The sequence below is a fragment of the Asparagus officinalis genome, chromosome 8 (assembly GCF_001876935.1).
Source record: "Asparagus officinalis chromosome 8, Aspof.V1, whole genome shotgun sequence".
NCBI classification, from domain to species: Eukaryota; Viridiplantae; Streptophyta; class Magnoliopsida; order Asparagales; family Asparagaceae; genus Asparagus; species Asparagus officinalis.
The window spans coordinates 41,006,154-41,029,675 of record NC_033801.1 but is presented as its reverse complement, the minus strand read 5'-3'; positions in this window follow the sequence as shown (position 1 = coordinate 41,029,675).

Here is a 23,522-nt window from a genome sequence, read left to right as displayed (position 1 = left end):
AGGTTCAGTCTCCCGGGTACTGAGCGGCAGTTGAACCTCACTTTCTTGAGCTGCAGGTGGTTGTTAGCATCTAACGAGACTGTCCCTGTGAAGCCCATCGAAGAGTTGGTGGCCGAAGAAGTCTCTCAGATTGATTCTCATGCGATCTGGGACGGTGCTCGGTCACAGAGGGCTCAGGGCAAGACCCGCCGACTTGATGCAGAAGGTCACAGGGCCTTTAGTTCTGCTGGAGAGGCTTCAGGCGGAGATCCCAAAAATTACGAGGCAGATTTGGAGCAAGGTTAGTCACCTATCTTTCTTTTTCTCTGCATTTTCTAATTGTTAGCCCTGACCACTATTTGATATTTCAGGGACAGCGACTAACAGTGAAGACGAATTCCGTCCTTTTACCCGGGCAAGACCTTCGATTGCTGTCCGTGCTGATAGGTGGAAAAGATTAGCCCACAAGTCGCATGCAGGTTCGCGAGCATCTGAGATGGATCTGGCTGGCGATGATCCTGTTAGTGGCGGAGGTAACATCTATTCTATAGATCATTCCCTTGATCGTTTAGAATTTCAGGCTCATGCTTTCCCATCCTATGCAGGATATCGTGAGGAAGGCGAGATGAGTCCCGATGATTGTGCATCTCCTGGCGAGCCTGACTCACCGCACCAGGTAGAACAGCCTGCAGAGACCGCCCATGTTGGGGAGCCTGTCAATGAAGGACCCAGTTCGATGAACCCAGGTACATCTTCAAGAGGTAACTTGTCTTTATTGGCCATAGTTTCCTTCCTCTTCCCTCATACTTATATCTTTTTATGTCAGATTTTTCGATTGATGACTTCGATGGGGAGGGCCTGCCTGTGGACACTTCTATGTTCAACTTCATGTATGATTCTCCTCAGATCGATGGCCAGCCGCCTCAGGATATGTTTCCTGAGTCTGTACTCCCTCAGACTCCCGGAAACGGTTATTTTGAAGGTGCGTGCCTCTTCTCAAGCTAACTATAGGACTAGCCAATTCTTTGACTAATGCAATTATAATATGATGTTTCTGTTTTGTTTCTAACAGGGGCTTTTGTTGAGGCTGACTCTGTTGAGCCGGCTGTACGACGAACTCCACCAGTCGATGCAGTTACATCTCCACCACCCCCAGTGACTCGAGGGGGAGGAGGTATAGTTTAATTAACTGAGCACTGCCATTCATTTCCTTATTGAGGCTTTTGACGAGTTTCTCTTCTTTGTGTAGGGCTTCCTTCTCAGCTTCATGTCCTCGTTAAAGAGTTGTTATCGGGCAATGACCCTGAGAGGATCATTATCAGCGTAGAAGTCCGCTCTTATTTCTCCTCCCTGAATGCTATAATTGGCAAACTCCTCCACGACGGATTTTCTCTTCGCCAGTTTAAACCCTACCTTGATTCCAAGATAAATTTAATAAGGGACATAGGATATCCGGATCTGGCGACGGCTATGGTTGATGACCTTGATCGCTTAGAGCGTGAGCTTCAGATGTTTCATGAGCTCCGGGATGCAGGTGCTTCTTCGTTCGTTGCTACCGAGTTAGATGCTCGCTTACAGACATGGCGCAGTACTCGGATGGTTGCCGAGCTCGAGATTCAGGTGCAGCGGGGCCGAATAGATCGAGTTGAGGCTGACCTTGCCACTAGATCATCTTCACTTGATGAGCTTGATTCTCAGATAGATCGGCTCCGACGAGAACTCCGTGAGAAGGAGGACGCGAAGATGCAAGATCAGCAAGCACATGCTGCTTTATCTGATGAGCTGAAGTCCTTGAAACAGACACTGGATGAGACAGAGGAGGTTCATGTGAGGACTTTAGCCGCGAACGAAGAGTCCGTCAGAGCTGAGCTGCAGGAGGAGCTTAGGCGAGCTTATGATGAGAAGCTGTCTGAGTTTAGTCAGCAGGTTCTTAGCCATAGGCTTGATGTATGATCATATTTGCTGAAAACTTTGACATTTGATTCTCTTAATGGAACTGGTTTTTATCTTTATCTTTATTATGATTCCTCATTCTGTTTGAAATGATTGACCATAATACTCATAGGATTTTTGGCAAACCCTCAGCCTTCAACGGGTTTGATTAACCTGTATGATTTTATTTGCTGAAAACCTTGACATTTGATTCTCTTTAGTGGAATTGGTTTTTATCTTTATCTTTATTATGATTCCTCATTCCGTTTGAAATGATTGACCATAATACCCATAGGATTTTTGGCAAACCCCCAGCCGTCAACGGGTTTGATTAGCCTTTACCGACTACCGTTTGAGTCGGGCTAGCATGCGGATTGTCGAAATCCGTTCCGCATGTAACATTGTGCTAAGAGAGTTAACGCTCTTAGTGCTACGATACTCCCTTAGACTTCGTGCTATGATGTCGAATACATAGACTTCGCCATTGTTACGGGAATAGGCTACCCGGCGACACGTGTTAGGTGTTGACTTTAGGATTTTTGGCTAACCCCCAGCCTTCAACGGGTTTGATTAGCCTTTACCGACTACCGTTTGAGTCGGGCTAGCATGCGGATTGTCGAAATCCGTTCCGCATGTAACGTTGTGCTAAGAGAGTTAACGCTCTTAGTGCTACGATATTGAATACGTAGACTTCGTCTTTCTCACGGGAATAGACTACCCGGCGACGCATGTTAGGCGTTGACTTTAGTCGGGATAAAATACCCCAGACTGGTCTTCTGGTGTCTTTTTCTACGGCGAAAGACTAAACCGGCGACGCGTGTTAGGCGTCGGCATATCCCTTCTTAGGATTCAGGATGACATTCCCCATGCGTGTAAGGCATGGATTTTGGTGTTATTAATGACGACCTGCCACAATGTTGAATATGTGGACGGGTGTTCTTTTTAACGGTTAAGAACTAACCGGCAGCGCAGGTTAAGCGCAGACTTATCCTTGCTTAGGTTTCAGGATAAAATACCCCAGAATCAGACTCTGGTGTCTTTTTGTGCGGAAAAAGACTAAACCGGCAGCGCGTGTTAGGCGCAGACTTATCCCTGCTTAGGATTCGGGATAAACTTCCTAGGATGAATCCTAGATTGATAGATTCTTAGAAAAGGTTGGTGCGGGAAAGGAAGAATTTTATATTCTATTTCCCGGTCTTCTTTTAGGGTGAAGGCGAACCCAACAGACAAGGAAGGAAGAATTTTATATTCTATTCCCTGATTCTGGAAAGGAAGAATTTTATATTCTATTTCCAGCGAAGAAGAAACTAGAAGTGGGGTGTCCACTCCGAGAATCTGGAAAATTTAGATAAACTTGCCTTTTATAGGATGAGTTATCTAAACTGAAAATGGGTCCTTCGTTTATCGAAGTGGTATTTTCAACTCCGGTTATAACCATGAACAAGGTTTAACCAAAGAGAAAAAGGGAAGGAGTTCTTTCGTTTATCGAAAAGGGACTCCGAACTGAAAGTGGACCTCTTGTTCATGGAAAGAATCAAGAGGGCCAGAAAAACATTTTTGGTGGACTCACTGTCAATTGAAATTGATCAGTGAGGGATTTTGGTGGTGACAATGATTTTGGGTTATCCTCTAGAATATTAAGTGTAATATTCTTCGAGGAACTTCCCGGTAAATGAGTTATCCTGAATGTACTAGGGATAGTACTTTTTCAGGAACTTCCCATTTATTGGCATTAATTGCCTGGCGCCCTCTTGAGTAATCAGGCGATATGCGCCGTTTGAATAGACTGTGTCTATTACAAACGGTCCTTCCCATTTGGGTTCGAATTTACCTTTCTTCTTGGAGGTGAGAATTATTGGTCGGCGAGCAGCGAGGACCAGATCTCCTTCCTTGAAGCTTCTCTGTCGGACTCTTTTGTTAAAAGCCCTTGACATCCTGGCTTGGTAAAACTCGATGTGTTGTTGAGCCTCCAAACGCTTTTCATCCAGCCTCTCGAGCTCTTCGAGACGCTTCTGATGTTGTTCCTCCGTCGTCATCTCCGTTGCGAGGGCGATCCGAAGGGACGGAATCTGAATTTCCAGCGGTAGCACAGCTTCACATCCGTATACCAGCGAATACGGGGTAGCTCCCGTAGGCGTGCGTATGGTGGTGCGATAAGCCCAGAGTGCTTCACCGAGTTTATCGTCCCAGTCTCGTTTATTGGTCTTCACGAGCTTTGACAAGATCTTGATGATCGTCTTGTTAAACGCCTCCGCTAATCCATTCGCGGCGGGGTAGTAAGCTGTCGACGAAACATCTTCGATTTTGAACTTGTCGCAGAATCTGACGAAGGCATTGCTTATGAACTGTGGACCGTTGTCATGAATGATCCTTCTTGGCACGCCGTGTCGGTAAATGACATGATGCTTGATGAAATTGATGACGTTGTTCGTCTTCACTTCTCTAAGCGGAATCGCTTCAGCCCACTTTGAGAAATAATCTGTGATCGCGAGGATGAACCGATCACCTTTGACTGAAGGGGGAAAAATAGGACCGACTATGTCCATGCCCCAAGTCTCGAACGGCCAAGACGTGGTTGACGTGTGCAACTGCTCTGGCGGTTGATGCATATAATTCGCATGTATCTGGCAAGCGTGGCATTCTCGTGCGTATTCGATTGCGTCACGAACCATCGTTGGCCAGAAATATCCCATCCTCCTGATGCGATCATACAGTTTAGGACCGGGCTGATGCGCACCACATTCTCCTTCGTGTGCTTCCTTAAGAACTTCCTTTGCTTCTCTGTTCGAAAGGCATCGGAGCAAAAGACCGTCGTACCCTCTACGGTATAACGTATGGGTCTCGGTATTATAGAAGAATCTTGGAGCTCTTCGGCGGATTGATTCCTTTTCTTTTACATCCTCTGGCAAGATACCATATTGGACGTAGTCGATGATAGGAAAACGCCAATCTCGGGACTCAGACCCAATTTGAGTTGAATTCACCTCTTTGGCGTTCACGTTTCTATCCTCTTCTTCTTCAATCTCCGTACTGTATATGGGTACGCAGAGTTGATGCGTCCGTACTGTGACTAACAGCTCAGCTTCGGGAGGCTGTGCCAGTGATACTGCTAGTGCCGCCAGTGCGTCTGCATAAGCGTTCTGGAGACGAGGGATGTATTCAATAAAGAATTCTTCGAAAGATTCTGCCATTTTGATGGCTTCCTGGTGGTACGGGATCAGGTCTTGATTCCTGACTTCATACTCACCGCGAACTTGGTTGACTATCAATTGCGAATCTCCAAAAGCTTCGAGATATTCGACCCCCAGCTCTTTGGCGAAACTGAGTCCAATGAGAAGCGCGTTGTATTCGGCAACATTATTGGAGCACGGACTAGTCAACGAATAAGCCCGAGGCATCACGTGCTTTCCAGGGGAGATTAAGACGACTCCAACTCCAGAGGAAACTGTAGGACATCCCGGGGTTATTACTCTATTAACTGCCCTTGAGGCACCATCGAAGTATAATTGCCATACTTGTTGGTGTGATGTGGTGTTAACCTCGTGGGTTTCATCCGGCAAGTCATCATATACTTCTGCCGTATCTGTGGTCGGGTTTGCCGCCAAAAGGTCACAAATCGCCTGTCCTTTTATCGACTTCTGCTGCTTGAAGTGCAAATCGTATTGGGACAAGAGAAGGGCCCACTTCGCTAGCCGCCAATTCATAGAGGCCGGTTGCGTCATAAACACCCGTACTGGATTAACGTTGGAGATAACGTAGATCGTCTGTCCCACCAGGTAATGCCGCATCTTTTGCATCGCAAATACCAATGCAAGGCATTCTTTCTCAATCATCGGATATCGAGACTCAGCGCCTACCAAGGTCCGACTGAGGTAATAAACTGCCTGTTCGTGACCGTTATCATCGTCTTGCGCTAGTAAGGCACTTATCGAGTGGTTCATCGCCTTGAGATAAATCAAGAACGGTTTACCAGATTTCGGTGCAACGAGAACAGGAGGGTTCGCCAGATATGTTTTGATATCTTCGAACGCTTTTTGGCAGGCATCATCCCAGATGAATGATACTCCTTTCTTGTTCAGCTTAGAGAACGGTTGGCACTTCCCAGAAAGATTTGAGATGAAACGCCGGATATAAGCTAAACGCCCTTGCAATCCTCTGAGTTCTCTCAGATTCCTCGGGGGCTGCAATTCATGTATCGCCTTCACCTTATCAGGATCGATATGTATACCCTTAGTGGTGACGACGAACCCAAGAAATTTTCCGCTGGACATTCCAAGAAATGATTTAGTGGGGTTCATCTTCAACTGATGACTCCTCATGAGATCGAACATTGTCTTCAAATCCTTGATGTGATCTTCCTTGTTGCGGCTTTTCACAACCAAATCATCAACGTAGCATTCGACTGTTTTCCTGAGATGTTCTTGGAAAATCTTAGTCATCGCTCGCTGGTATGTGGCACCGGCATTCTTCAGACCGAAAGGCATCACCGTATAGCAGAAGACGCCGAGGGGTGTTCTAAACGCCGTATGCTTCTCATCCTCTGGATGCATCTTGATCTGGTTATATCCCGAAAATCCATCCATGAAGGACATCCTCTCAAATCCACATGTATTGTCGATAATGACATCCGTGATTGGGAGAGGGAAATCGTCTTTCGGACATGCTTCATTCAGGTTCCTGAAGTCGATGCAAATCCTGATTTTGCCATTCTTCTTCATGACGGGAACGATGTTGGCTAACCAGTCTGGATGTTGTTCCTCTCGGATAAATCCTGATTCGATCAACTTCTTAACCTCTGCCTCAATGGCTTCCATAATCTGCGGACGAAACCGTCTTTGCTGTTGCTTGACAGGTTTGGCATCCGGCTTGATATCGAGGCGGTGCATTGCGACATTGGGGTCGAGCCCTGGCATGTCTTCATAATTCCATGCGAAGACGTCGATATATTCCCTGATGAGAGCAATCAATTCCTCCTTCTCATCTGGGGGAAGACTGTCGCTGATGAATATAGGCTTTGGGTTGGCCTCATCACCCATGTTAATCTGGACTATTTTATCTTCAGTGGGTGGTTCTCTTTGCTCGAACCTATCGCCATATTGCATATTCAGATGGTGAACCCACGGGTCTTCCCATGTTGGCATTTGATCGTCGTCTTCCATGGTGGATGGATCGGCTGTAGCCATATTTGACATTAGGGTTTTGAAGACTTCTCCCAGACTTGTATCGGAGTCCCACTCTGAAGCATCGGGAGAGTATCCTTTCTTGGCTTTGTTAGCAATTTGATCGATGATTTGCCAACCACATTCGTCATCTGATGAAACATAACCTAAGCCTCGCCCATATTTATAATAATCCTCAGGTTTACCTTTTGGTACATATACTGCTTTGGCTGGATTACGAGGACCTCGATCGAAGTATAAACCTTCTCCGAGTGTGAAATCGTAGCCCTGCTTTTCCATGAGCTTGCGCGCTTCTGGACTATACTTGGATAGATGTCGACCAGGTTTGTCATCATCTTCGTCTTCACTTAGGAAATGATCTGGTAACGGAGAGCTTTTTCCTTTACCGTAAATCACTTCTTTAGCACCTCTTACTTTGTTCGGGATGACCATGGTTGTTCCGAAAGAATGCTGGAGGTGTTCCTTCGTTACATAGGATGATCGGATCGGCATATACAACTCAGGATTGTCGTACAGCTCTTTTATCACATCATCAAGAGACAAGGAGTACTCTAAATCATCTTTTATTGCAATATCGGCAAGTTGCCAGTTACAACCTCCATCTGACGATTGTTCATCGTCAAGATTGATTACAAAGGGTACAATGTCATTTAAAACAAAACCGCCATTGTAATCGAATCCGGCTTCAGAATCAGCTTCTTCTCCGCTGTCTGTGCCCTGGGCCGATGGTTCAGTATCGGATTCGTTACCATAAAGGAGAGAATCGGTGAAATAATTCTCATACCCCTTGAATGGTTGCTTATCCGCGACCACCGTCCTAACCTCATTGTCAGTGTCGACATACTTCAAACACTGATGGAGAGTAGAGGGAATTATCACATTACTATGGATCCAAGGCCGACCCAATAGTAAGTTGTACGAAGTCTCCGCATCGATCACATAACACGTGACTTCTGTCTTCAGATCTCCCATCTGGCACTTCACCCGGATCTTACCCAAGGGTCTTGACCCACTAGTGTTGAATCCATAGATAACAGTGCCTGTGGACGCCAACTTGCTTACTGGAATGCTGAGGAAATGCATCAATCGAAGCGGCATAATACTCACAGCAGAACCCGGATCCACTTGGATTCGGTTGACTTGGCTGGAGCCAATGTATCCGACGAAATATAACGGCCGATCGTGGTTCGAATTCTTCGTCTGCATATCTTCTTTGGTGAAAGTAATGCAGGGAAGGTTCTTAGTCGCTATGTTGCACTGTTGACTCAGCGGTTCTGGCTGTTCATGCACCGGCTTGACTTGAGTCAGAAATACCTCTGCATTGGCCAAAGCTTCTTGTAGGGCCTCCCTGGTTTCTTTGGATAATCGCAGCAACTCATACAGCGTTATCCGTGCAGGAATGTTGGCTAATTGCGCCATAATGTCGAAGCTATGCGGAGTCTTCGAGCTTTCCGGTTTGTCTCTTCCAATTGGACGACTGAAACGAGACTGCTTCGGATTCTGTACCTCTTGGGGATTCTTCTCTTTTGGTTTATTCACCGGCTGTCGTAGAGTTTCTTTACCCGGTGTGGGACTCGTAATCACCCCCATTTCTGTGAGAGTTTTGGCTGGTCCCCGTTTGTTCATCCCCTGCTCACTAGGTGGTGGATAATTGTAGTGATACTCATTTCCGCTCCGTGTCGCAAAAGCTTCTTGTTCTTCTTCAGAGAGCGGGAAAGTGGGGATTCTTTCGTCATCTTCCCCTGGGATAGCAGAGACTCCATAACAAGACTTCCCTTTTCCTTTAGACTTCCTCCCGGATGACGAACCGGCCCATTGTTCATCTCCAATCAGATCTGGATGAACCCAAAGGATTTCGCCATTTGGGGTTGTGTGCGGCACAAGTCCCTTTTGGCGCTGTCCGTGCGGATCGTCATTCACCGTCTTCATCCCGACTTTGGTGACGCGTTTTGGCTCGAACCAAGTTGTAGGCACCGACCCAAAACTGATTGACACTGCGTTTGCCCCCACATTCTTGGCTGGTTTCGGGGTTATGACCCCTACGTCGATTAGCGCCTGGATCTTGTCCTTGAGGTGGTAGCACGACTTGGTTGGGTGATGGACCGCTCTGTGGTATGCGCAATACTTCGGGTCCGTCACTTTGTTCGCCCCTTCTTGATCCACGATCGCCGGCAACTGGATTTTGTTGTTCTCCAACAAGTATTTGAAGATGCCGGGAACTTCATCATCTTTGAAGGAGTACACTTTAGGAAACCTCGGTTCCGCAGATTTCTGTTTCTGAGGCCGTTGTTGCCATTGCCCTCGAGATTGTTGGGGTGCTTGTTGCTGCGGCTGCTGTTGCTGAGGTTGCAATTGAAAGGTTTGATTAGCATCAACTGCATTAGCATGTGCCTTACCTTTCCCCCGTGGGACGAAGTTTTGCTTTGGAGCACTTGTCGCCGGTTGGCCTCTTTCTGCCTTCTTATCCTGCCACGTTTTGGACGGTGCTGTGCCCATTGCTTCCAACACGTCCAGCGAAAGGTTGTTGTGGCATGTCTGGAGGATGAATTCATTGGTGATCGGGTCCCGGCAGTTCATCGCCTTGTTCCGGAACCTTTTGACGAAGGTGTCGACTAACTCCCCGTCTTTTTGCTTCTCATCGAGCAGCGATCCGATAGAGATCTCGGTGTCGTCGTCGAAGAAATTTGTAAGGAACTTCGTCTCCATGTCGTCCCAGCTGTTTACGCTGCCTGGCTTGAGGCGGCGATACCAATCGAAGGCGGCTCCGCGAAGAGTGCCGACGAATGACCGCACCATCAGAGGCTCATTACCAGAGATCACCCCCAAGTGCGATTTGAAGTAAATCAAATGCTGGGTAGGTGAACCCATCCCATTAAACGGCGTGAAGTTAATTAGATTAAACTTCGCCGGATATGGGATCGATTCTCATTCTCTTGGGTATGGGCAAGGAATGCCTGTTTTCTTCGTCTCTTGAGCGGAGATCAATGTGTTGATTTTGCTCTCGAGGTTCTTGATCTTCAGGTTTTCGCCGGTGTTTTCGCCAGCATTCTCATTACCACCCCCTGCGTTGACGGGAGGATCATTGGTGTTACGAGCATTTGTATCCTCATCTTCCACATTAATCGGGTTACGATGATTCTGCTCGCCTTGTTGGTTCGCCAATGCTTGGATTTGTTGGTCATGCATTTCTCTCATCTGCTGCATGGCCATCTCCATCTCAAACTTGAAACTTTCTTTCTGCTTAGCCAAAGCGTCTTCAAGCATCTTGGCCATCTGCTCCGCACTTATCATAAGTGCCTCGCGGGGTTGTCCCTCACTGGATACTGTATTATCTGATGCAACCGCGGAGCCGGCATCAGATTCTTCATCTTCTGAAGGGCGTCTTGTCCGAACCCTACCATAGGTTGCTCGTTCGATGGTTCCGGACTGTAGACGGGTTCTAGGTCGGGAGGCTCTCAGAATCGACTCGAAATCATCTCGTGCCGATGTCTTCTTGCTCGTCATGTTGGTGGTGACCCTCGGAAATTCTCCGTCTTCAATCATCCTTCTTCTTCGTTGGAAGCGCCTAGGCCTTGGTTTTGGCGTCTCCGCACTGAGTCTTTCAAAAACTGAAACTCTTTCAGGGACCGCCTTAATGCAATTGCATTCAGACAATACCGCCCGAATGAGTTTGGAACAGGGACATTGAATTTCCTGTTCTCGAGGACTCCTCTTCCTGGTTCTGTTCGTATTCCCAGCATGATAATACAACTCATCATCTTGACAGTCGGAGTAACCTATCGTGTGCGGGCACGACTTCTCAGGTATAACACTATCATTATCAGATGATAATGTTTCCATCTGAGGGTGAGTTGCCTTCTTTGGGCTCTCAAAAGTTACCCGTCTCGAAACCTACCTTTGTGGGCGTGAATTCTCAGCGTGCTCTTGGACTTTGATGCGCAAATTGGTGCGCGCAGCTGCCCTGAGCTCTTTGTTATGTTGGAGGTGATGGCGACCCCCAGCATTTTGAGTCGTTATGGGCTTCTTCATCGGGCCCAAACGCTCGTGAACTGGAGCTTTGCCTCTCTCGTCCGGAATTAGACCGAGGCGGACCAAAATTGGCTTCTTCCTTCGGGATGATTCTGCATGATCTCCCGGAGAAGCTATTGGAATTAACGGCGACTTTGATTGATTCGCCGGAGATTAGCCTTGCTTTGAAGGCTGCAATGGTTGCTTTTTGGCCTGGGTCGCCACTTCAGACTTAGGCTTCCTGACTTGGCGGGTTAGTGGTGGCTTCTTCGCCTCCTCCTTTTGCAGTCTTCTACGGGCTTCCTGAGCTTGAGCCCGTGCCTACGCTGACATCGCGCGGCGCTTGCGAATACGCTCCTCGAGCGTCGAACGGTTCCGTTTGACGCGGACCCATTCGTTCTTTGGCGGCTTGGAAGAGTCGCCGTTCATTGGTGGTTGAGGCTGTTTGCCTCTTCTGTTCTTCAACTCCGCGTGGTAGCGGAATCCGTCCGTAGACTCCATCGCCTTAGCGAGTTGCCGCGCAAGGCGTTGACGACGCCTCTGGCGGGCTCTCTTTGAGAGAGTCACAACACCCTGAACAGTGGAGGCGTTGGCGGGAGTTGGGTTGACCTGATTGGAGGTCGGTGGAACTTCATTTGACGCAACTTCGGCGTCAGTTGGGTTGAGAGCTTCGTGGGCTTCCCGAGCAGCTTCAAACCAACGAGCTTTTCTCCCGGAGGAGAACTTCTTGGACTTGCGGGGGGAGATAGAGCCGGACGAGGACACGTACTCCTCGAACTTGGCTTGGTCGAACTCGTACTCGACCTCCTCCACGACCGGGATTGCAATCCGCGGCTGCGACGCATCGATCTCGTTGGCGAGATCGTCGGCTCCCACTGTGGTCGCCAGATTGTTCGCGTGGAAAACTGTTTTCTTTTTCATTGATATGATTGTCATCTTGGGTTACAAAGATCCGGTCTTTTATAGATCCGGTTACAACTAAATCAAAGAAAATAAAGAAAAATTACAACTCTCCTCTGTGAACAAATCACGAGCTCCTGTTTTGCGGTCGCTCGCTTTGGTGGGTTCTTTGCCTGCGCCGGGGTTAATCCGTGGACCACCGCGCGATCTAGATCCGGTCGGATCTACACGAGTATGCGGGTATTATTCCACGAAGGGAATAATAGCCGGGAGGGATTAATCCACCAAGGGAATAATCGCTCAGATCTCGAGATCTAAGACCAAGCTTAGATCTGGAGTGTAGTCTCGTGTAGATCTCAGATCTGTTCTTTCTTCCTCTCGAGATCCTGCCTTTTCTGACGTGGATGGTCGCCGAGGATCAGATCTGAATGTGCAAGTCTTCTGGTCTTCAAGCTCCGAGGCCGAGCCACCCATGGGTGGCTCGGCTTTGGCCGAGCCACCTATGGGTGGCTCGGCTTAAGCCGAGCCCCCTTAGGTGTGGGTTTTCCGAGTTTTTGAGTTGTGTTCGTTTTCCGGTTCTGTCCGTGATTTGGTTGATTGAGACTCTGATTTGTTGATCTGATTTGGCAGTAAGTCTGATTCCTGATTAGGCAGTAAATCCACTTCTGAGTTCGAGTCCGAAACTGATCTTGATTCGATCGTGATTCGTCCGAGTCTGTTCCCGGTTGGATGACTCGTTGATTCTTTAACACTTGGCTTGATTCCGAACGTGTATGGATTCATTCCATTGTTCACGTGCGATTTGTCGATCTCGTCGCCTCGTTGGTTCGTCGGTTTGTGCCGAGCTGTGCTAAGGGACCTATAAGCAGTTTTATATGCCTACAAGTAAGAATCTGCTTCTCGGTTACTCCTTTTCCGAGGCTTGTTCGTATCCCCAGCCTGATACTATAACTCATCGGTCTGATGACCGGAGCAACCTATCATTTGTTGGCATGACTTCCTAGGTATAATGTCATCGCCGTCAGACGAAAACGTTTCCTTCTAGGGGTTTGCTGCCTTGTTAGCGTTCTCAAGAGTCACATATTTGGAGCCACACTCTCGGGAGCTTGGAACCTCAATGGGCTCTTAGACAATGGTTCGTAGTCCGAGGTGGTCAGTTATAGGAGTTTTCCCATTATAGAAAGGCTCTAACTTGTTGCGAGGGTGCTTACGACCCCCAGCTCGAGTAGTTGCTCGGGATTCAGTCACTGGGCCAAAGAGTTCTTCGATTAGAACTTTGCCTCGATCCTCGTACAAAGGACCCAGACGATCCACCATCCTCATCTTGAATCGATACAAATCCACACTTGCGCGAGGCTCTACCAGAGGTTCGGGATCAATTAAAGTAGGGGCGAAACTCGATGGAATCAGAAAAACGGGTGCAGAGTGTCTCCTGTCTCGACGCTGGCGCGAGTCAGACCCTGGTGACCCACGGCTGGGAGGGTCAGACTTGAGTGACCCACAGCTTGAAGGGTTAGAACTGAGTGACCCACGGTTTGAAGGGTCAAACTTGAGTGACCCGCGGCTGGGAGGGGCAGTGGGAGGGTCAGATTTGAGTGACCCGCGGCTTAGAGGGTCAGACCTTAGTGACCCACGGCTTGGAGGGTCAGACCTGAGTGACCCACGGCTCGGAGGGTCAGACTTGAGTGACCCGCAACTTGGAGAGTCAGACTTGAGTGATCCGCGACTGGGAGGGTCAGACCTAAGTGACCCACGGCTTGGAGGGTCAGACTTGAGTGACCCTTGGCTTGGAGGGTTAGGCTTGAGTGACCCACGGCTTGGAGGGTCAGACTTGAGTGACCCTTGTTTTTTGATCTTTTCGACCACCATCTTGGACTTTGGCCTCCAAGTTTGATGTAGTCTTGGTTGTTTCTTGGCTATGTCCTTCTGCATCTTTTGTGCCTTTTGCATAAGAATTCGCGCATGCGCAAGAAGTGTGTGGTGCTTCTGGATTTGCTCCTCAAGAGTTGAACGAATCCTTTTGACTTGGATCCATTCACTTGTTGATGATTTGGAGGAGGGGGCGTTTGCTCGCTATTGGGGCGCTTGTTGTTCCCTGAATTTCAGATCCGTCCAGTAACAGATCCTGTCTACTGGCTCCAAAGCCTTAGCGAGTTGGCCCGTGAGGCATTGACGTTGCCTTTGATGTGCTTTCTTCGATAGGATTGGAACGGCTTCAGCAACTATCTCCTTGATTGAGGAGGAGTCCAGATTTGTAAATCCTGCCTCATTGGAGGCCGGAGGGTCATTGCAAGGAGTGATTGCAGCAGCAACGGGGGTATTGATCTTCCTGCGCTTGCGAGAGGCGGAGGATCTGGAGAAGGAGGATGACAGATATTCCTCGAACTTAGCCTGGTCGAACTCGTACTCGACCTCTACGTCAACCGGGAACCAGATCCGAGGTTGCGACACATCAGCCTTCATAGAAATGTTGTTGGCTCCCACTATGGTCGCCAGCGTGTTTGGATAGAAAATTATTTTCATTACTGAATTCATTATAACTTTGGGCGTTACAATAAATTCAAAATAAAGATAGCCTTTTTATAAGACTTTCAATACAATGAAAATAAATTATAACTCTCTTTCAAACAACACACAACATGTGTTTATCGCCTATTACTTGTGTGGGGTCTTCGCCTGTGCCGGGGATGTTGATATCCATGGACGACCACGGATTAGATTCGATTGCCGGAAAATTAACAGAGCTCCCACTTCACCAAGGAAGTATTCATTTGAAGCACTAAAATCGACCAAGCGAAATCAGTAGCTCTTCTCGAGATTAATACTAAGTCTAATCTCGAGGAACGAACGGACGGGGCTTCAGATCTCTCGAACTCTCCCTCTTTATGTTGAAGAACTTCGCCGAGATCAGTTAGCCTCCTCTAAAATTCGTGCTCCCTTGCTCTCCAACTTGGCAGTACCTCCTCCTCTTGATAATAAATCGCCCCCCTTGTGAAAGGAGGCCCTAGGCTTGTATTTTTAAGGCTCCGGATGCGGAGTATTTGGATAAGAATGATAGATTTGGCTATATCTTCTATTGACAACAGCCTAACTATGTTTACGGATGATATCCAATTAGTTGAGATGCTCTGGAACAAACAAATCCTGAGAAAACAGCAAAAAACCGTCGAAAACGCGTTTCAGGCAGTTAAGGGTGCGAAACAGGTCGAGCTAACCCGCAAGGGTGCCGGTCAGCCGAGTCTGACCCGCGCTAGCGTGGGTCGGACAGCCAGCGCCGTCTCGCGCCGGCGCGGGTCTGCCGCCTTAGTTGAACTCCTTTTTTGGCACTTTGCGACTTTTCAGGCCTTGTATTTTCTGTCATTTTGAGTATTTGATCATCTTGTTGACTTGCACGCGTCATTAACTGGCTTCATGCGCTCGTTAGCTTCTTTACGGCACTTAGAACTGACCAACATGCGCGTCGGGTACTTTGGATCTGACCGAAAAGCGCGTCGGGCACTTTAGATCTGACCGACAAGCACGTCAGGCATTTTGGATCTGACCAACAAGCGCGTCGGGCACTTTGGATCTGACCGACAAGCGTGGTGGGCACTTTGGATCTGACTGACGTGCGCGAGCTGACTTACGCGTACAGGCTGACCGACAGGTGTGACGGCCAATTGGAGGTGGCCGGTGAGCGTACGAGACACAGTTGGTTCGCCATTCTGATTCATGCACTTGTCGGCGTCAGATAATCCTCCTAGACTCGGATAACGACGTTCGTCATCTTCTCTCCTTCTCGAGTTGTGTGCGAACACCTATAGGTATTTTTAGACGCCTACAATGCCGTCTTGGTGGGACCCTAAATAACCGTGTGCGCATAGTCTAAGATGCATGTCATCCTATGAACGGCTATCTCAAACTTTACTTTAGTCTTCTTGCCAAGAACATAGTGCTCATAGAAATCAATCTTCACACTCTTGTCTCCCTTCAATAGCCCCTACTTGCACAACACCTGTAGTGACTTTTCTCTTGTGCACCCCAATCTGTAGTGTCATAGTCTGCTCGCATCCTCTTCTGAAACTACTGAAGCTACCTGGCTAATATCAGTGCTTCCCTTCAGATTATAAAGATTCCTACTGCATATCGTCTTCATCACTACCAAAGATCCCTTAGTAACTTTTGCTACAGCATTCTCAAAAGTCACCTTGAATCCATTTGCCTCCAAAGCTCCAATAGAAATAAGATTCTTCTTCAATTGAGGAACAAATCTCACTTCATTCAGCTCTCAAATAACTCTATCGTGCATCCGAATCCTGATGGTACCTATCTCACAAATACCACAGGACTGATCGTTTCACATGAGCACCACATCCCCCACCCCTATTGAGCTTCTCAAAAGATGCAAACCAATCTCTCCAAGGAGTCACGTGATTAGTAGCATCAGAATCTAGTATCTAATCCAATACATCCGTATGGTTAACCTCTGGCATAATCAATAGAGAAAAATATGAATCATCTGAAACATCATCACTCTTAGCAACGTTCACCTCGCTGGCCTTCGGCCCCTTCTTCTTGCTATTCTCCTTTTCTCTAAGCTTTGGACAATCTCTCTTCCAATGTTCTTGTTCTCTACAAAAGGCACATTGGTTCCTCAAAATCTGGTATTGTCCTCTAGACTTTGACCTGTCTTGATTACCACCTCTTTGAAGTACTAGTTCTTGAAGACTCTTTATCCTTCCTCTTCAAGTCAAAATTCGTCAACGAATTAGTCACTTCACTATAGGTGATGGAAGATAAACCATTCAATAAAGTAAACATGAAGGTATCATACTCCTCATCGTATAAGGAGCCTAACAAAATAATCGTCATGTACTCATCTGATATCTTCTCATCCATATTTGCCAAGTCCGACAATAACTTTGTGTAGTTGTTCACATGATCTGCAAATGAGGTGCTTCTGAACATCTAGAATCTGAACAATCTTTGCAGCAAGTACAACTAGTTTTTAATACTTTTTGTAAGATACTTGTTGTTGAGAATCTCCTACATCTTCATCACAGACGTCACACAGATAACATCGTACTTTTTCTCTTGTTACAAACAAGATCTAATCACCCCACAAGCATTTCGATTCATCTTGCCTCATATCGCCTCATCATACTTCGGTGGACTCTCGTGAGTCATAATCGTTTCTTCTAAATTTTGAGCATTCAAAGCATCTTGCACATCGCTTATCCACAACCAAAGTTGATCTTACCGTCATACTTCACAACACTAATCTTCGTATTCTGATATGCAACCAGAAGGTACTCACCTAGCCTTGCTACTTTCACCACTATCTCCTGTCATTGCTTGCTTGCTCCAATTTATAGAGAAAGAACACCAAGTTTTCCTCCACCCAAAGCAAACCCTAGGTCTGAAACCCTAGGCTCTGATACTAATTGTTGCACGTCATAAAAAACGTACGCACAAACCAAACAAGTCAGTGAGCAATGAGAGGAGAACAACTAATGACTACAATTCATAAAAGAACGGTAAAAATCACACAAAAACATAGAGATTTACATGGTTCGACAAATTACCTATGCCCACGGGGAGAGGATGGGGAGATTTCACTATATGGAGGAGAAAACAATGGGTTACAACTCTCACAAACACTCAAAATAACCCTAACCAAAGATCTCTCACTCCCTCACAATAATCTCACTCTCAAAGTGCTTAAAAGAATCAATAATCTCTGATTAACAACCTCCCTCTAAATCCTAGAACTCGCCAACTAAAATAATAAAGATATATATATAAATATATATATAAATATATATATATTATTATATATATACTATTGATATATATAGTATATATATAGTATATAATATATATTATATATATATACTAAATATATATATATATATATACTATATATATATAAAATATATACTATATTATATATATATATATATATATATACTATATATATATATATATATATATATTATAATATATATATATATAGACATATGATATATATATGTTTATATATATATATATGTAATACCATATATATGTATATAGTATACATATATAATATATATATATATATATATATATTATATATATATATATATATATAATATATGTATAATTACATATATATATATATATATATGATATATATATGCTACTATATATATAATTTGATATATATACATTGTATATATATGTATATATATATATATGTATATATATATATTATTATATATAATATATATATATATCATATATATATATATATATTATATATATATATATATGTATATATATTATACTATGATGTATATATACATATGTATATATATTTTTTTTTTTTTTTGAAAAGTAAGTAAATTTCATTAATACCAAAAACAAAGTACAAGAGGTAAGTAATAGGCTAAATCATACTGCTATCTAACTAAATAAACTGTAGAGAGGGGAGAGGACCCTGGCCGTCACCCTCAACTAAGCCACCTAGAAAGATAACCAATATGACTAAAGCCTTACATTGAAATATGTACAACCAGCATTGCAAACAGACAGCTCTCTAACATCAGATAGTTCCATTGTTACTCACATCTATACCCCAGTTTGAAAGAATAATTTTGTTTCCAGTCTTCCAGTAGCAGTTTCTGATTAAAACATTGATGTCTTCATATAGTCTTCGAAAAACCATAATCTTGTGCAACCGTTGATCATGAAAAATTCTACGATTTCTTTCTTGCCAAATATGCCAAACTGCTGTACTCAAAACCAATCTGGCCAAAATGTAGGTTTTATCTTTCACCTTGAATTTGTTTTGTGTTGCTGTTGCTTCAGTTCTCAGGTCCTGGATTGTCCTATCATCGGAATGCAGCTTCAGTTTACAAAGCTCCCATATATAAGCAGAAAAGGGGCATTGGAAAAATAGATGATCAATGGATTCCTTCCCATCAATACAGAGAACACAAACCTCAGTCGAGATGATCCCAAATCTGTAAAGTCTATCTCTGGTAGAAAGTCTATTAAGTAAACTTTTGAGCAAGCAGCAGGACATCTTAGGAACAGAGCATGGAAACCAGACCATATTAAAAAGATCAAATTGTGGGTATAAAGTTCTAACTTGATTCCAGGCAGAAGTAAAAGTAAAATTACCTTTAGGATTATGTAGCCAAGCCCATTGATCTTCCTGTACAGAGATTTGAATATTAGATATAGCTTTCTTCAAAGGGTTGAGACATGGTAGAGAAAACTGCCATTGAGAATTGTGAATGATGTGGGAAACAGACCAGTTTTCTGTGCCTGAGAGATGTGGATCAACATTATGTAGAATGTCTATAATTCTTCCCTCTTGGATCCAAGGGTCAAACCAGAATGTCTATAATTCTTCCCTCTTGGATCCAAGGGTCAAACCATAGTGAAGTAGTCTCACCATTACCAATAGTTTTCCTAACACAACTCAGAGCAGTAGATTTCAGGCTAGTTAAATGCTTCCATGTTCCAGAATCAAGTGTATTTACTGGTGCATCCCATAAGCTCTTACCTTTAGTAGTTAAATGCTTCCATGTTCCAGAATCAAGTGTATTTACTGGTGCATCCCATAAGCTCTTACCTTTAGTATATCGGGCATTCATCCAATTGGACCAAAGTGAAGAGTTATTAAGAATTCTCCATAACAATTTTAGAGCAGCAGCACTACAGAGATCCTCTAACTTCCTTAGACCAAAACCACCCTCAGATTTTGGTCTACATACCTCCTTCCAATTAATTGCATGAATACTCCCTTTCCATAGAAAATTTGCAAATATAGCTTCTAGACTTTGAATAGTAGATTGAGGGAGTTTATAAACTGAGTACCAGTAGGCAGTAGTGCTGAATAAAACAGATTTAATAAGTTCAAGTCTCCCTGCAAAAGATAAAGAATGAGTTATCCATCCCTCAATTGAATATCTGATTTTATCAATCAGTGGAGAAAAATTCTTTGCTTTGGGATAATTTATGGATAATGGCAGTCCCAAATATTTAACTGGAAGAGAGCCTCTTGATATCTCCACTATAGAACATAATTCATCTTTGTTATTGCATCCTCTACTGAAAAAAACCTTACTTTTGCTTCTGTTAATATTCAGTCCAGTGTTATTTGCCAGAGAGTCCAATAAATTGTTAATTCCTTGAAAAGATCTTTTATTTGCTCTGCAGAAGATCAGCATATCGTCAGCAAATAAGAGGTGAGAAACTTGGAGATTTTTATTCTTCTTAATATTTTGAATTTTTCCTGTTAAGGTAGCCAGTTCCACACTTACAGACCAAAATTCCATCACAAGAACAAATATATATGGAGATAGGGGATCTCCTTGTCTGATACCGCTATTGCTTTTGAAAAAACCAGATGAGGAGCCATTTAACAGCACTGAAAATGAAGGGGTAGAGATACATTCTCTAATCCAATTAATCCAAATAACAGGGAATCCAATACAGTGCATGATAAAATAGACAAATTCCATGTTAATGCTATCAAATGCTTTATGTAAATCAATTTTTAAGCAAGCTCTCTTACCATGATTCTTTGAGAAATCCCTTAATAGCTCATGAGCCAATAATGAGCATTCACCTATCTGTCTACCTTGTAGAAAAGCATGTTGGTTAGTAGAAATCAGCTCCCCCACAACCAACTTTAACCTATTGCTCAGAATCTTGGTGATAATTTTATAAATGACATTACAACAAGATATAGGTCTATAATCTTGAATTGAAGAGGCTTCTTTTGATTTTGGCACAAGAGTGAGAAAAGTATGATTTATTTGCTTGAGAATTTTACCTGAAGAGAAAAAGGATTTCACTGCTAATACCACATCCTCCTTGATCAGATTCCAGTTATGTTGATAGAAAAAAGCATTGAAGCCATCAGGGCCTGGGGCCTTATCTGGATTCATTTGGAAGAGAGCATCTTTAATCTCCTTGGTATTAACCTCTTTAATTAACCATTGTTTGGCTTCATCTGTGAGGATTTTCTTCACTGTCAGTTTAGGGAAAACAGTCCAATAGCAATCTTGATTAAAAAGATCTTCATAAAACTTAGGAGCAACAAGTTTCATATTATCACCAGTAGTAATCGGGAAGCCATTTTGATCAATAAGGTACCTGATACTGTTTGTAGAGATCCTATTCTTAATAGAATTATAAAAGAAGACAGAGTTTTTGTCCCCTTGCTGTAACCATAACTGTCTACTTTTTTGTCTCAGTTCCATTTCCTCCTTGTCTAGCCAACCATTAAGCTCAAATTTCAAAGCAGATTCTGTGATTTGTAGTTCAACATTATCCATATCCTTATCTAGCATAGTTTGAATGATCTTCAATTGGTTAGATAACTTGATGATATTAGCTTTAGGTGAAGTATCAGGCTGTTTATTCCATTGTTTCAGAGCACCTTTAAGGGATTTGAGCTTGGAGACCAGCACAAACATAGGAGAGCCTACTATATGATTTAACCATACTTTGCTAACTGTCTCCTCATAACCTTTACATTGTGTCCAAAAGTTAAAGAATTTGAAAGGTTTAGGTTCTGAAAGAGTAAGGGGTACAAGCTGAACAACTGTTGGAGTATGATCACTAGAAGAAGAACATTTATACTCTATATAAGCTTGAGGAAATTTATCAAACAACATTGAATTTCCCAGAGCTCTATCCAATTTGCCATAAATTCTGCCTATTCCTTCCTGATTGTTGTGCCATGTCCAAGAAGAACCAATACTCTTAATATCAGTAAGCCCACAAAACTGTAGACAATCATTGAAATCTTTAAGTTTCTTTGCTGTCAACTTAACTCCTCCAATTTTCTCTGAAGTGAATCTACAGACATTGAAATCTCCCGCAAGTATCCATGGTAGATTATTAATCTGAGAAGATATATATCTGATATCAGACCATAAAGAAGATCTGAGAAGTTCAGAGTTCTCACCATATATTACACTCAACATCATAGTGAAACCTCCACTGTTTTCCATTTTAATGGTAATCTGTTGAAGAGTGGCTGAAATCACTGTCCCATTCCATATATCAGCATCCCATGCTACCCATATTCTCCCTCTACTTGAAGCAGTATAGTTATTACAATATGACCAGTGAGGTGGAATACATTTTGTGATTCTGTAAGATTTAGTTGATTTAACTTTAGTCTCTAACAAACCAACAACATTTGGTTTCAAAGAATGGATGTGTCTTTTAATATCTCTTCTCCTTCCCCCATTATTCATGCCACGAACATTCCAAATAAGCATTGTCATGAGTTACTGTTGGAGGAGGCCCTAGTTACTCTTTTAGGACCCGAAGATAGCTCTTTCATCAATTTTAACTGATTTTTCTTCTTCATCTGTATCTGATTTTTTTCACTTAACCATTCAGGGTTATCAATAGAGATTGGAAAGTCAATATTTGACTCCTTCTCCTTATCACTTCCTACAAGTAATGCATCAATATTTTCAGAACTGTTTATGTTTAGCCTTGAATTACCAGCTTGATAAGAGGTATCATTCTGCATAGAAGGAATTAGTGTATCTGTTATATATATACATATATATATACATATATAATATTATATAATATATACATATATATATATACTATATATATATTATATATACATATATATATATACTATATACAGTATATATATATATATATATATATACAATATTATATTAATATATATAATACATATATTTATATATATAATACTATAATATTATATATACTATATATTATGTCATATATATATATATATATATATACATCATATATATATATATATATATATACATAGTTATATATTATATATATATATATTATAAGCAGGTATGATTACAATCTGATATGCCTCAGTTAGGGGAGGAGGGGGGGGGTGAAGGTCTACCAATATTACATATATATATACATATTTATATGACTATTAATATACTATATTTATTATACATAGATATATAGAGATATATATATATACAATTTATTCATCATCTATTATAATATATATATAATATAGTATACTATATCCTACTCCTTACGTATATATATATATATATATATTAATTATATATATATATACTAATATTTATTATAAATATATTATTAATTATATTAATATATATATTAATAATATATATATATATATTATATATAATATATATATTATTATATATTATAATATTATATATATGTATATATATATCATGCTTTTGTACAGTAGACAGATAGTGAATGCTCATTATAGGCTCATGAGCATTAAGGGATTTCTCAAAGATCATGGGGTAAGATGAGCTTGCTTAAAAATTGATTTTTACATAACTTAGCAATTGTACGCTTAACATGAATTTATCATTTTTATCATTGCACATTTGTTATTGGATCCCTGTGATTTTGGTATTAATGTGAGGAATAAGAGATGTATCTCTACCCTGATCATTTTCAGTCGCTGCGATTAAATGGACGCTCCTCCCATCTGGTTTTTTCAAGCAATGCGTTATCAGACAAGACGAATCC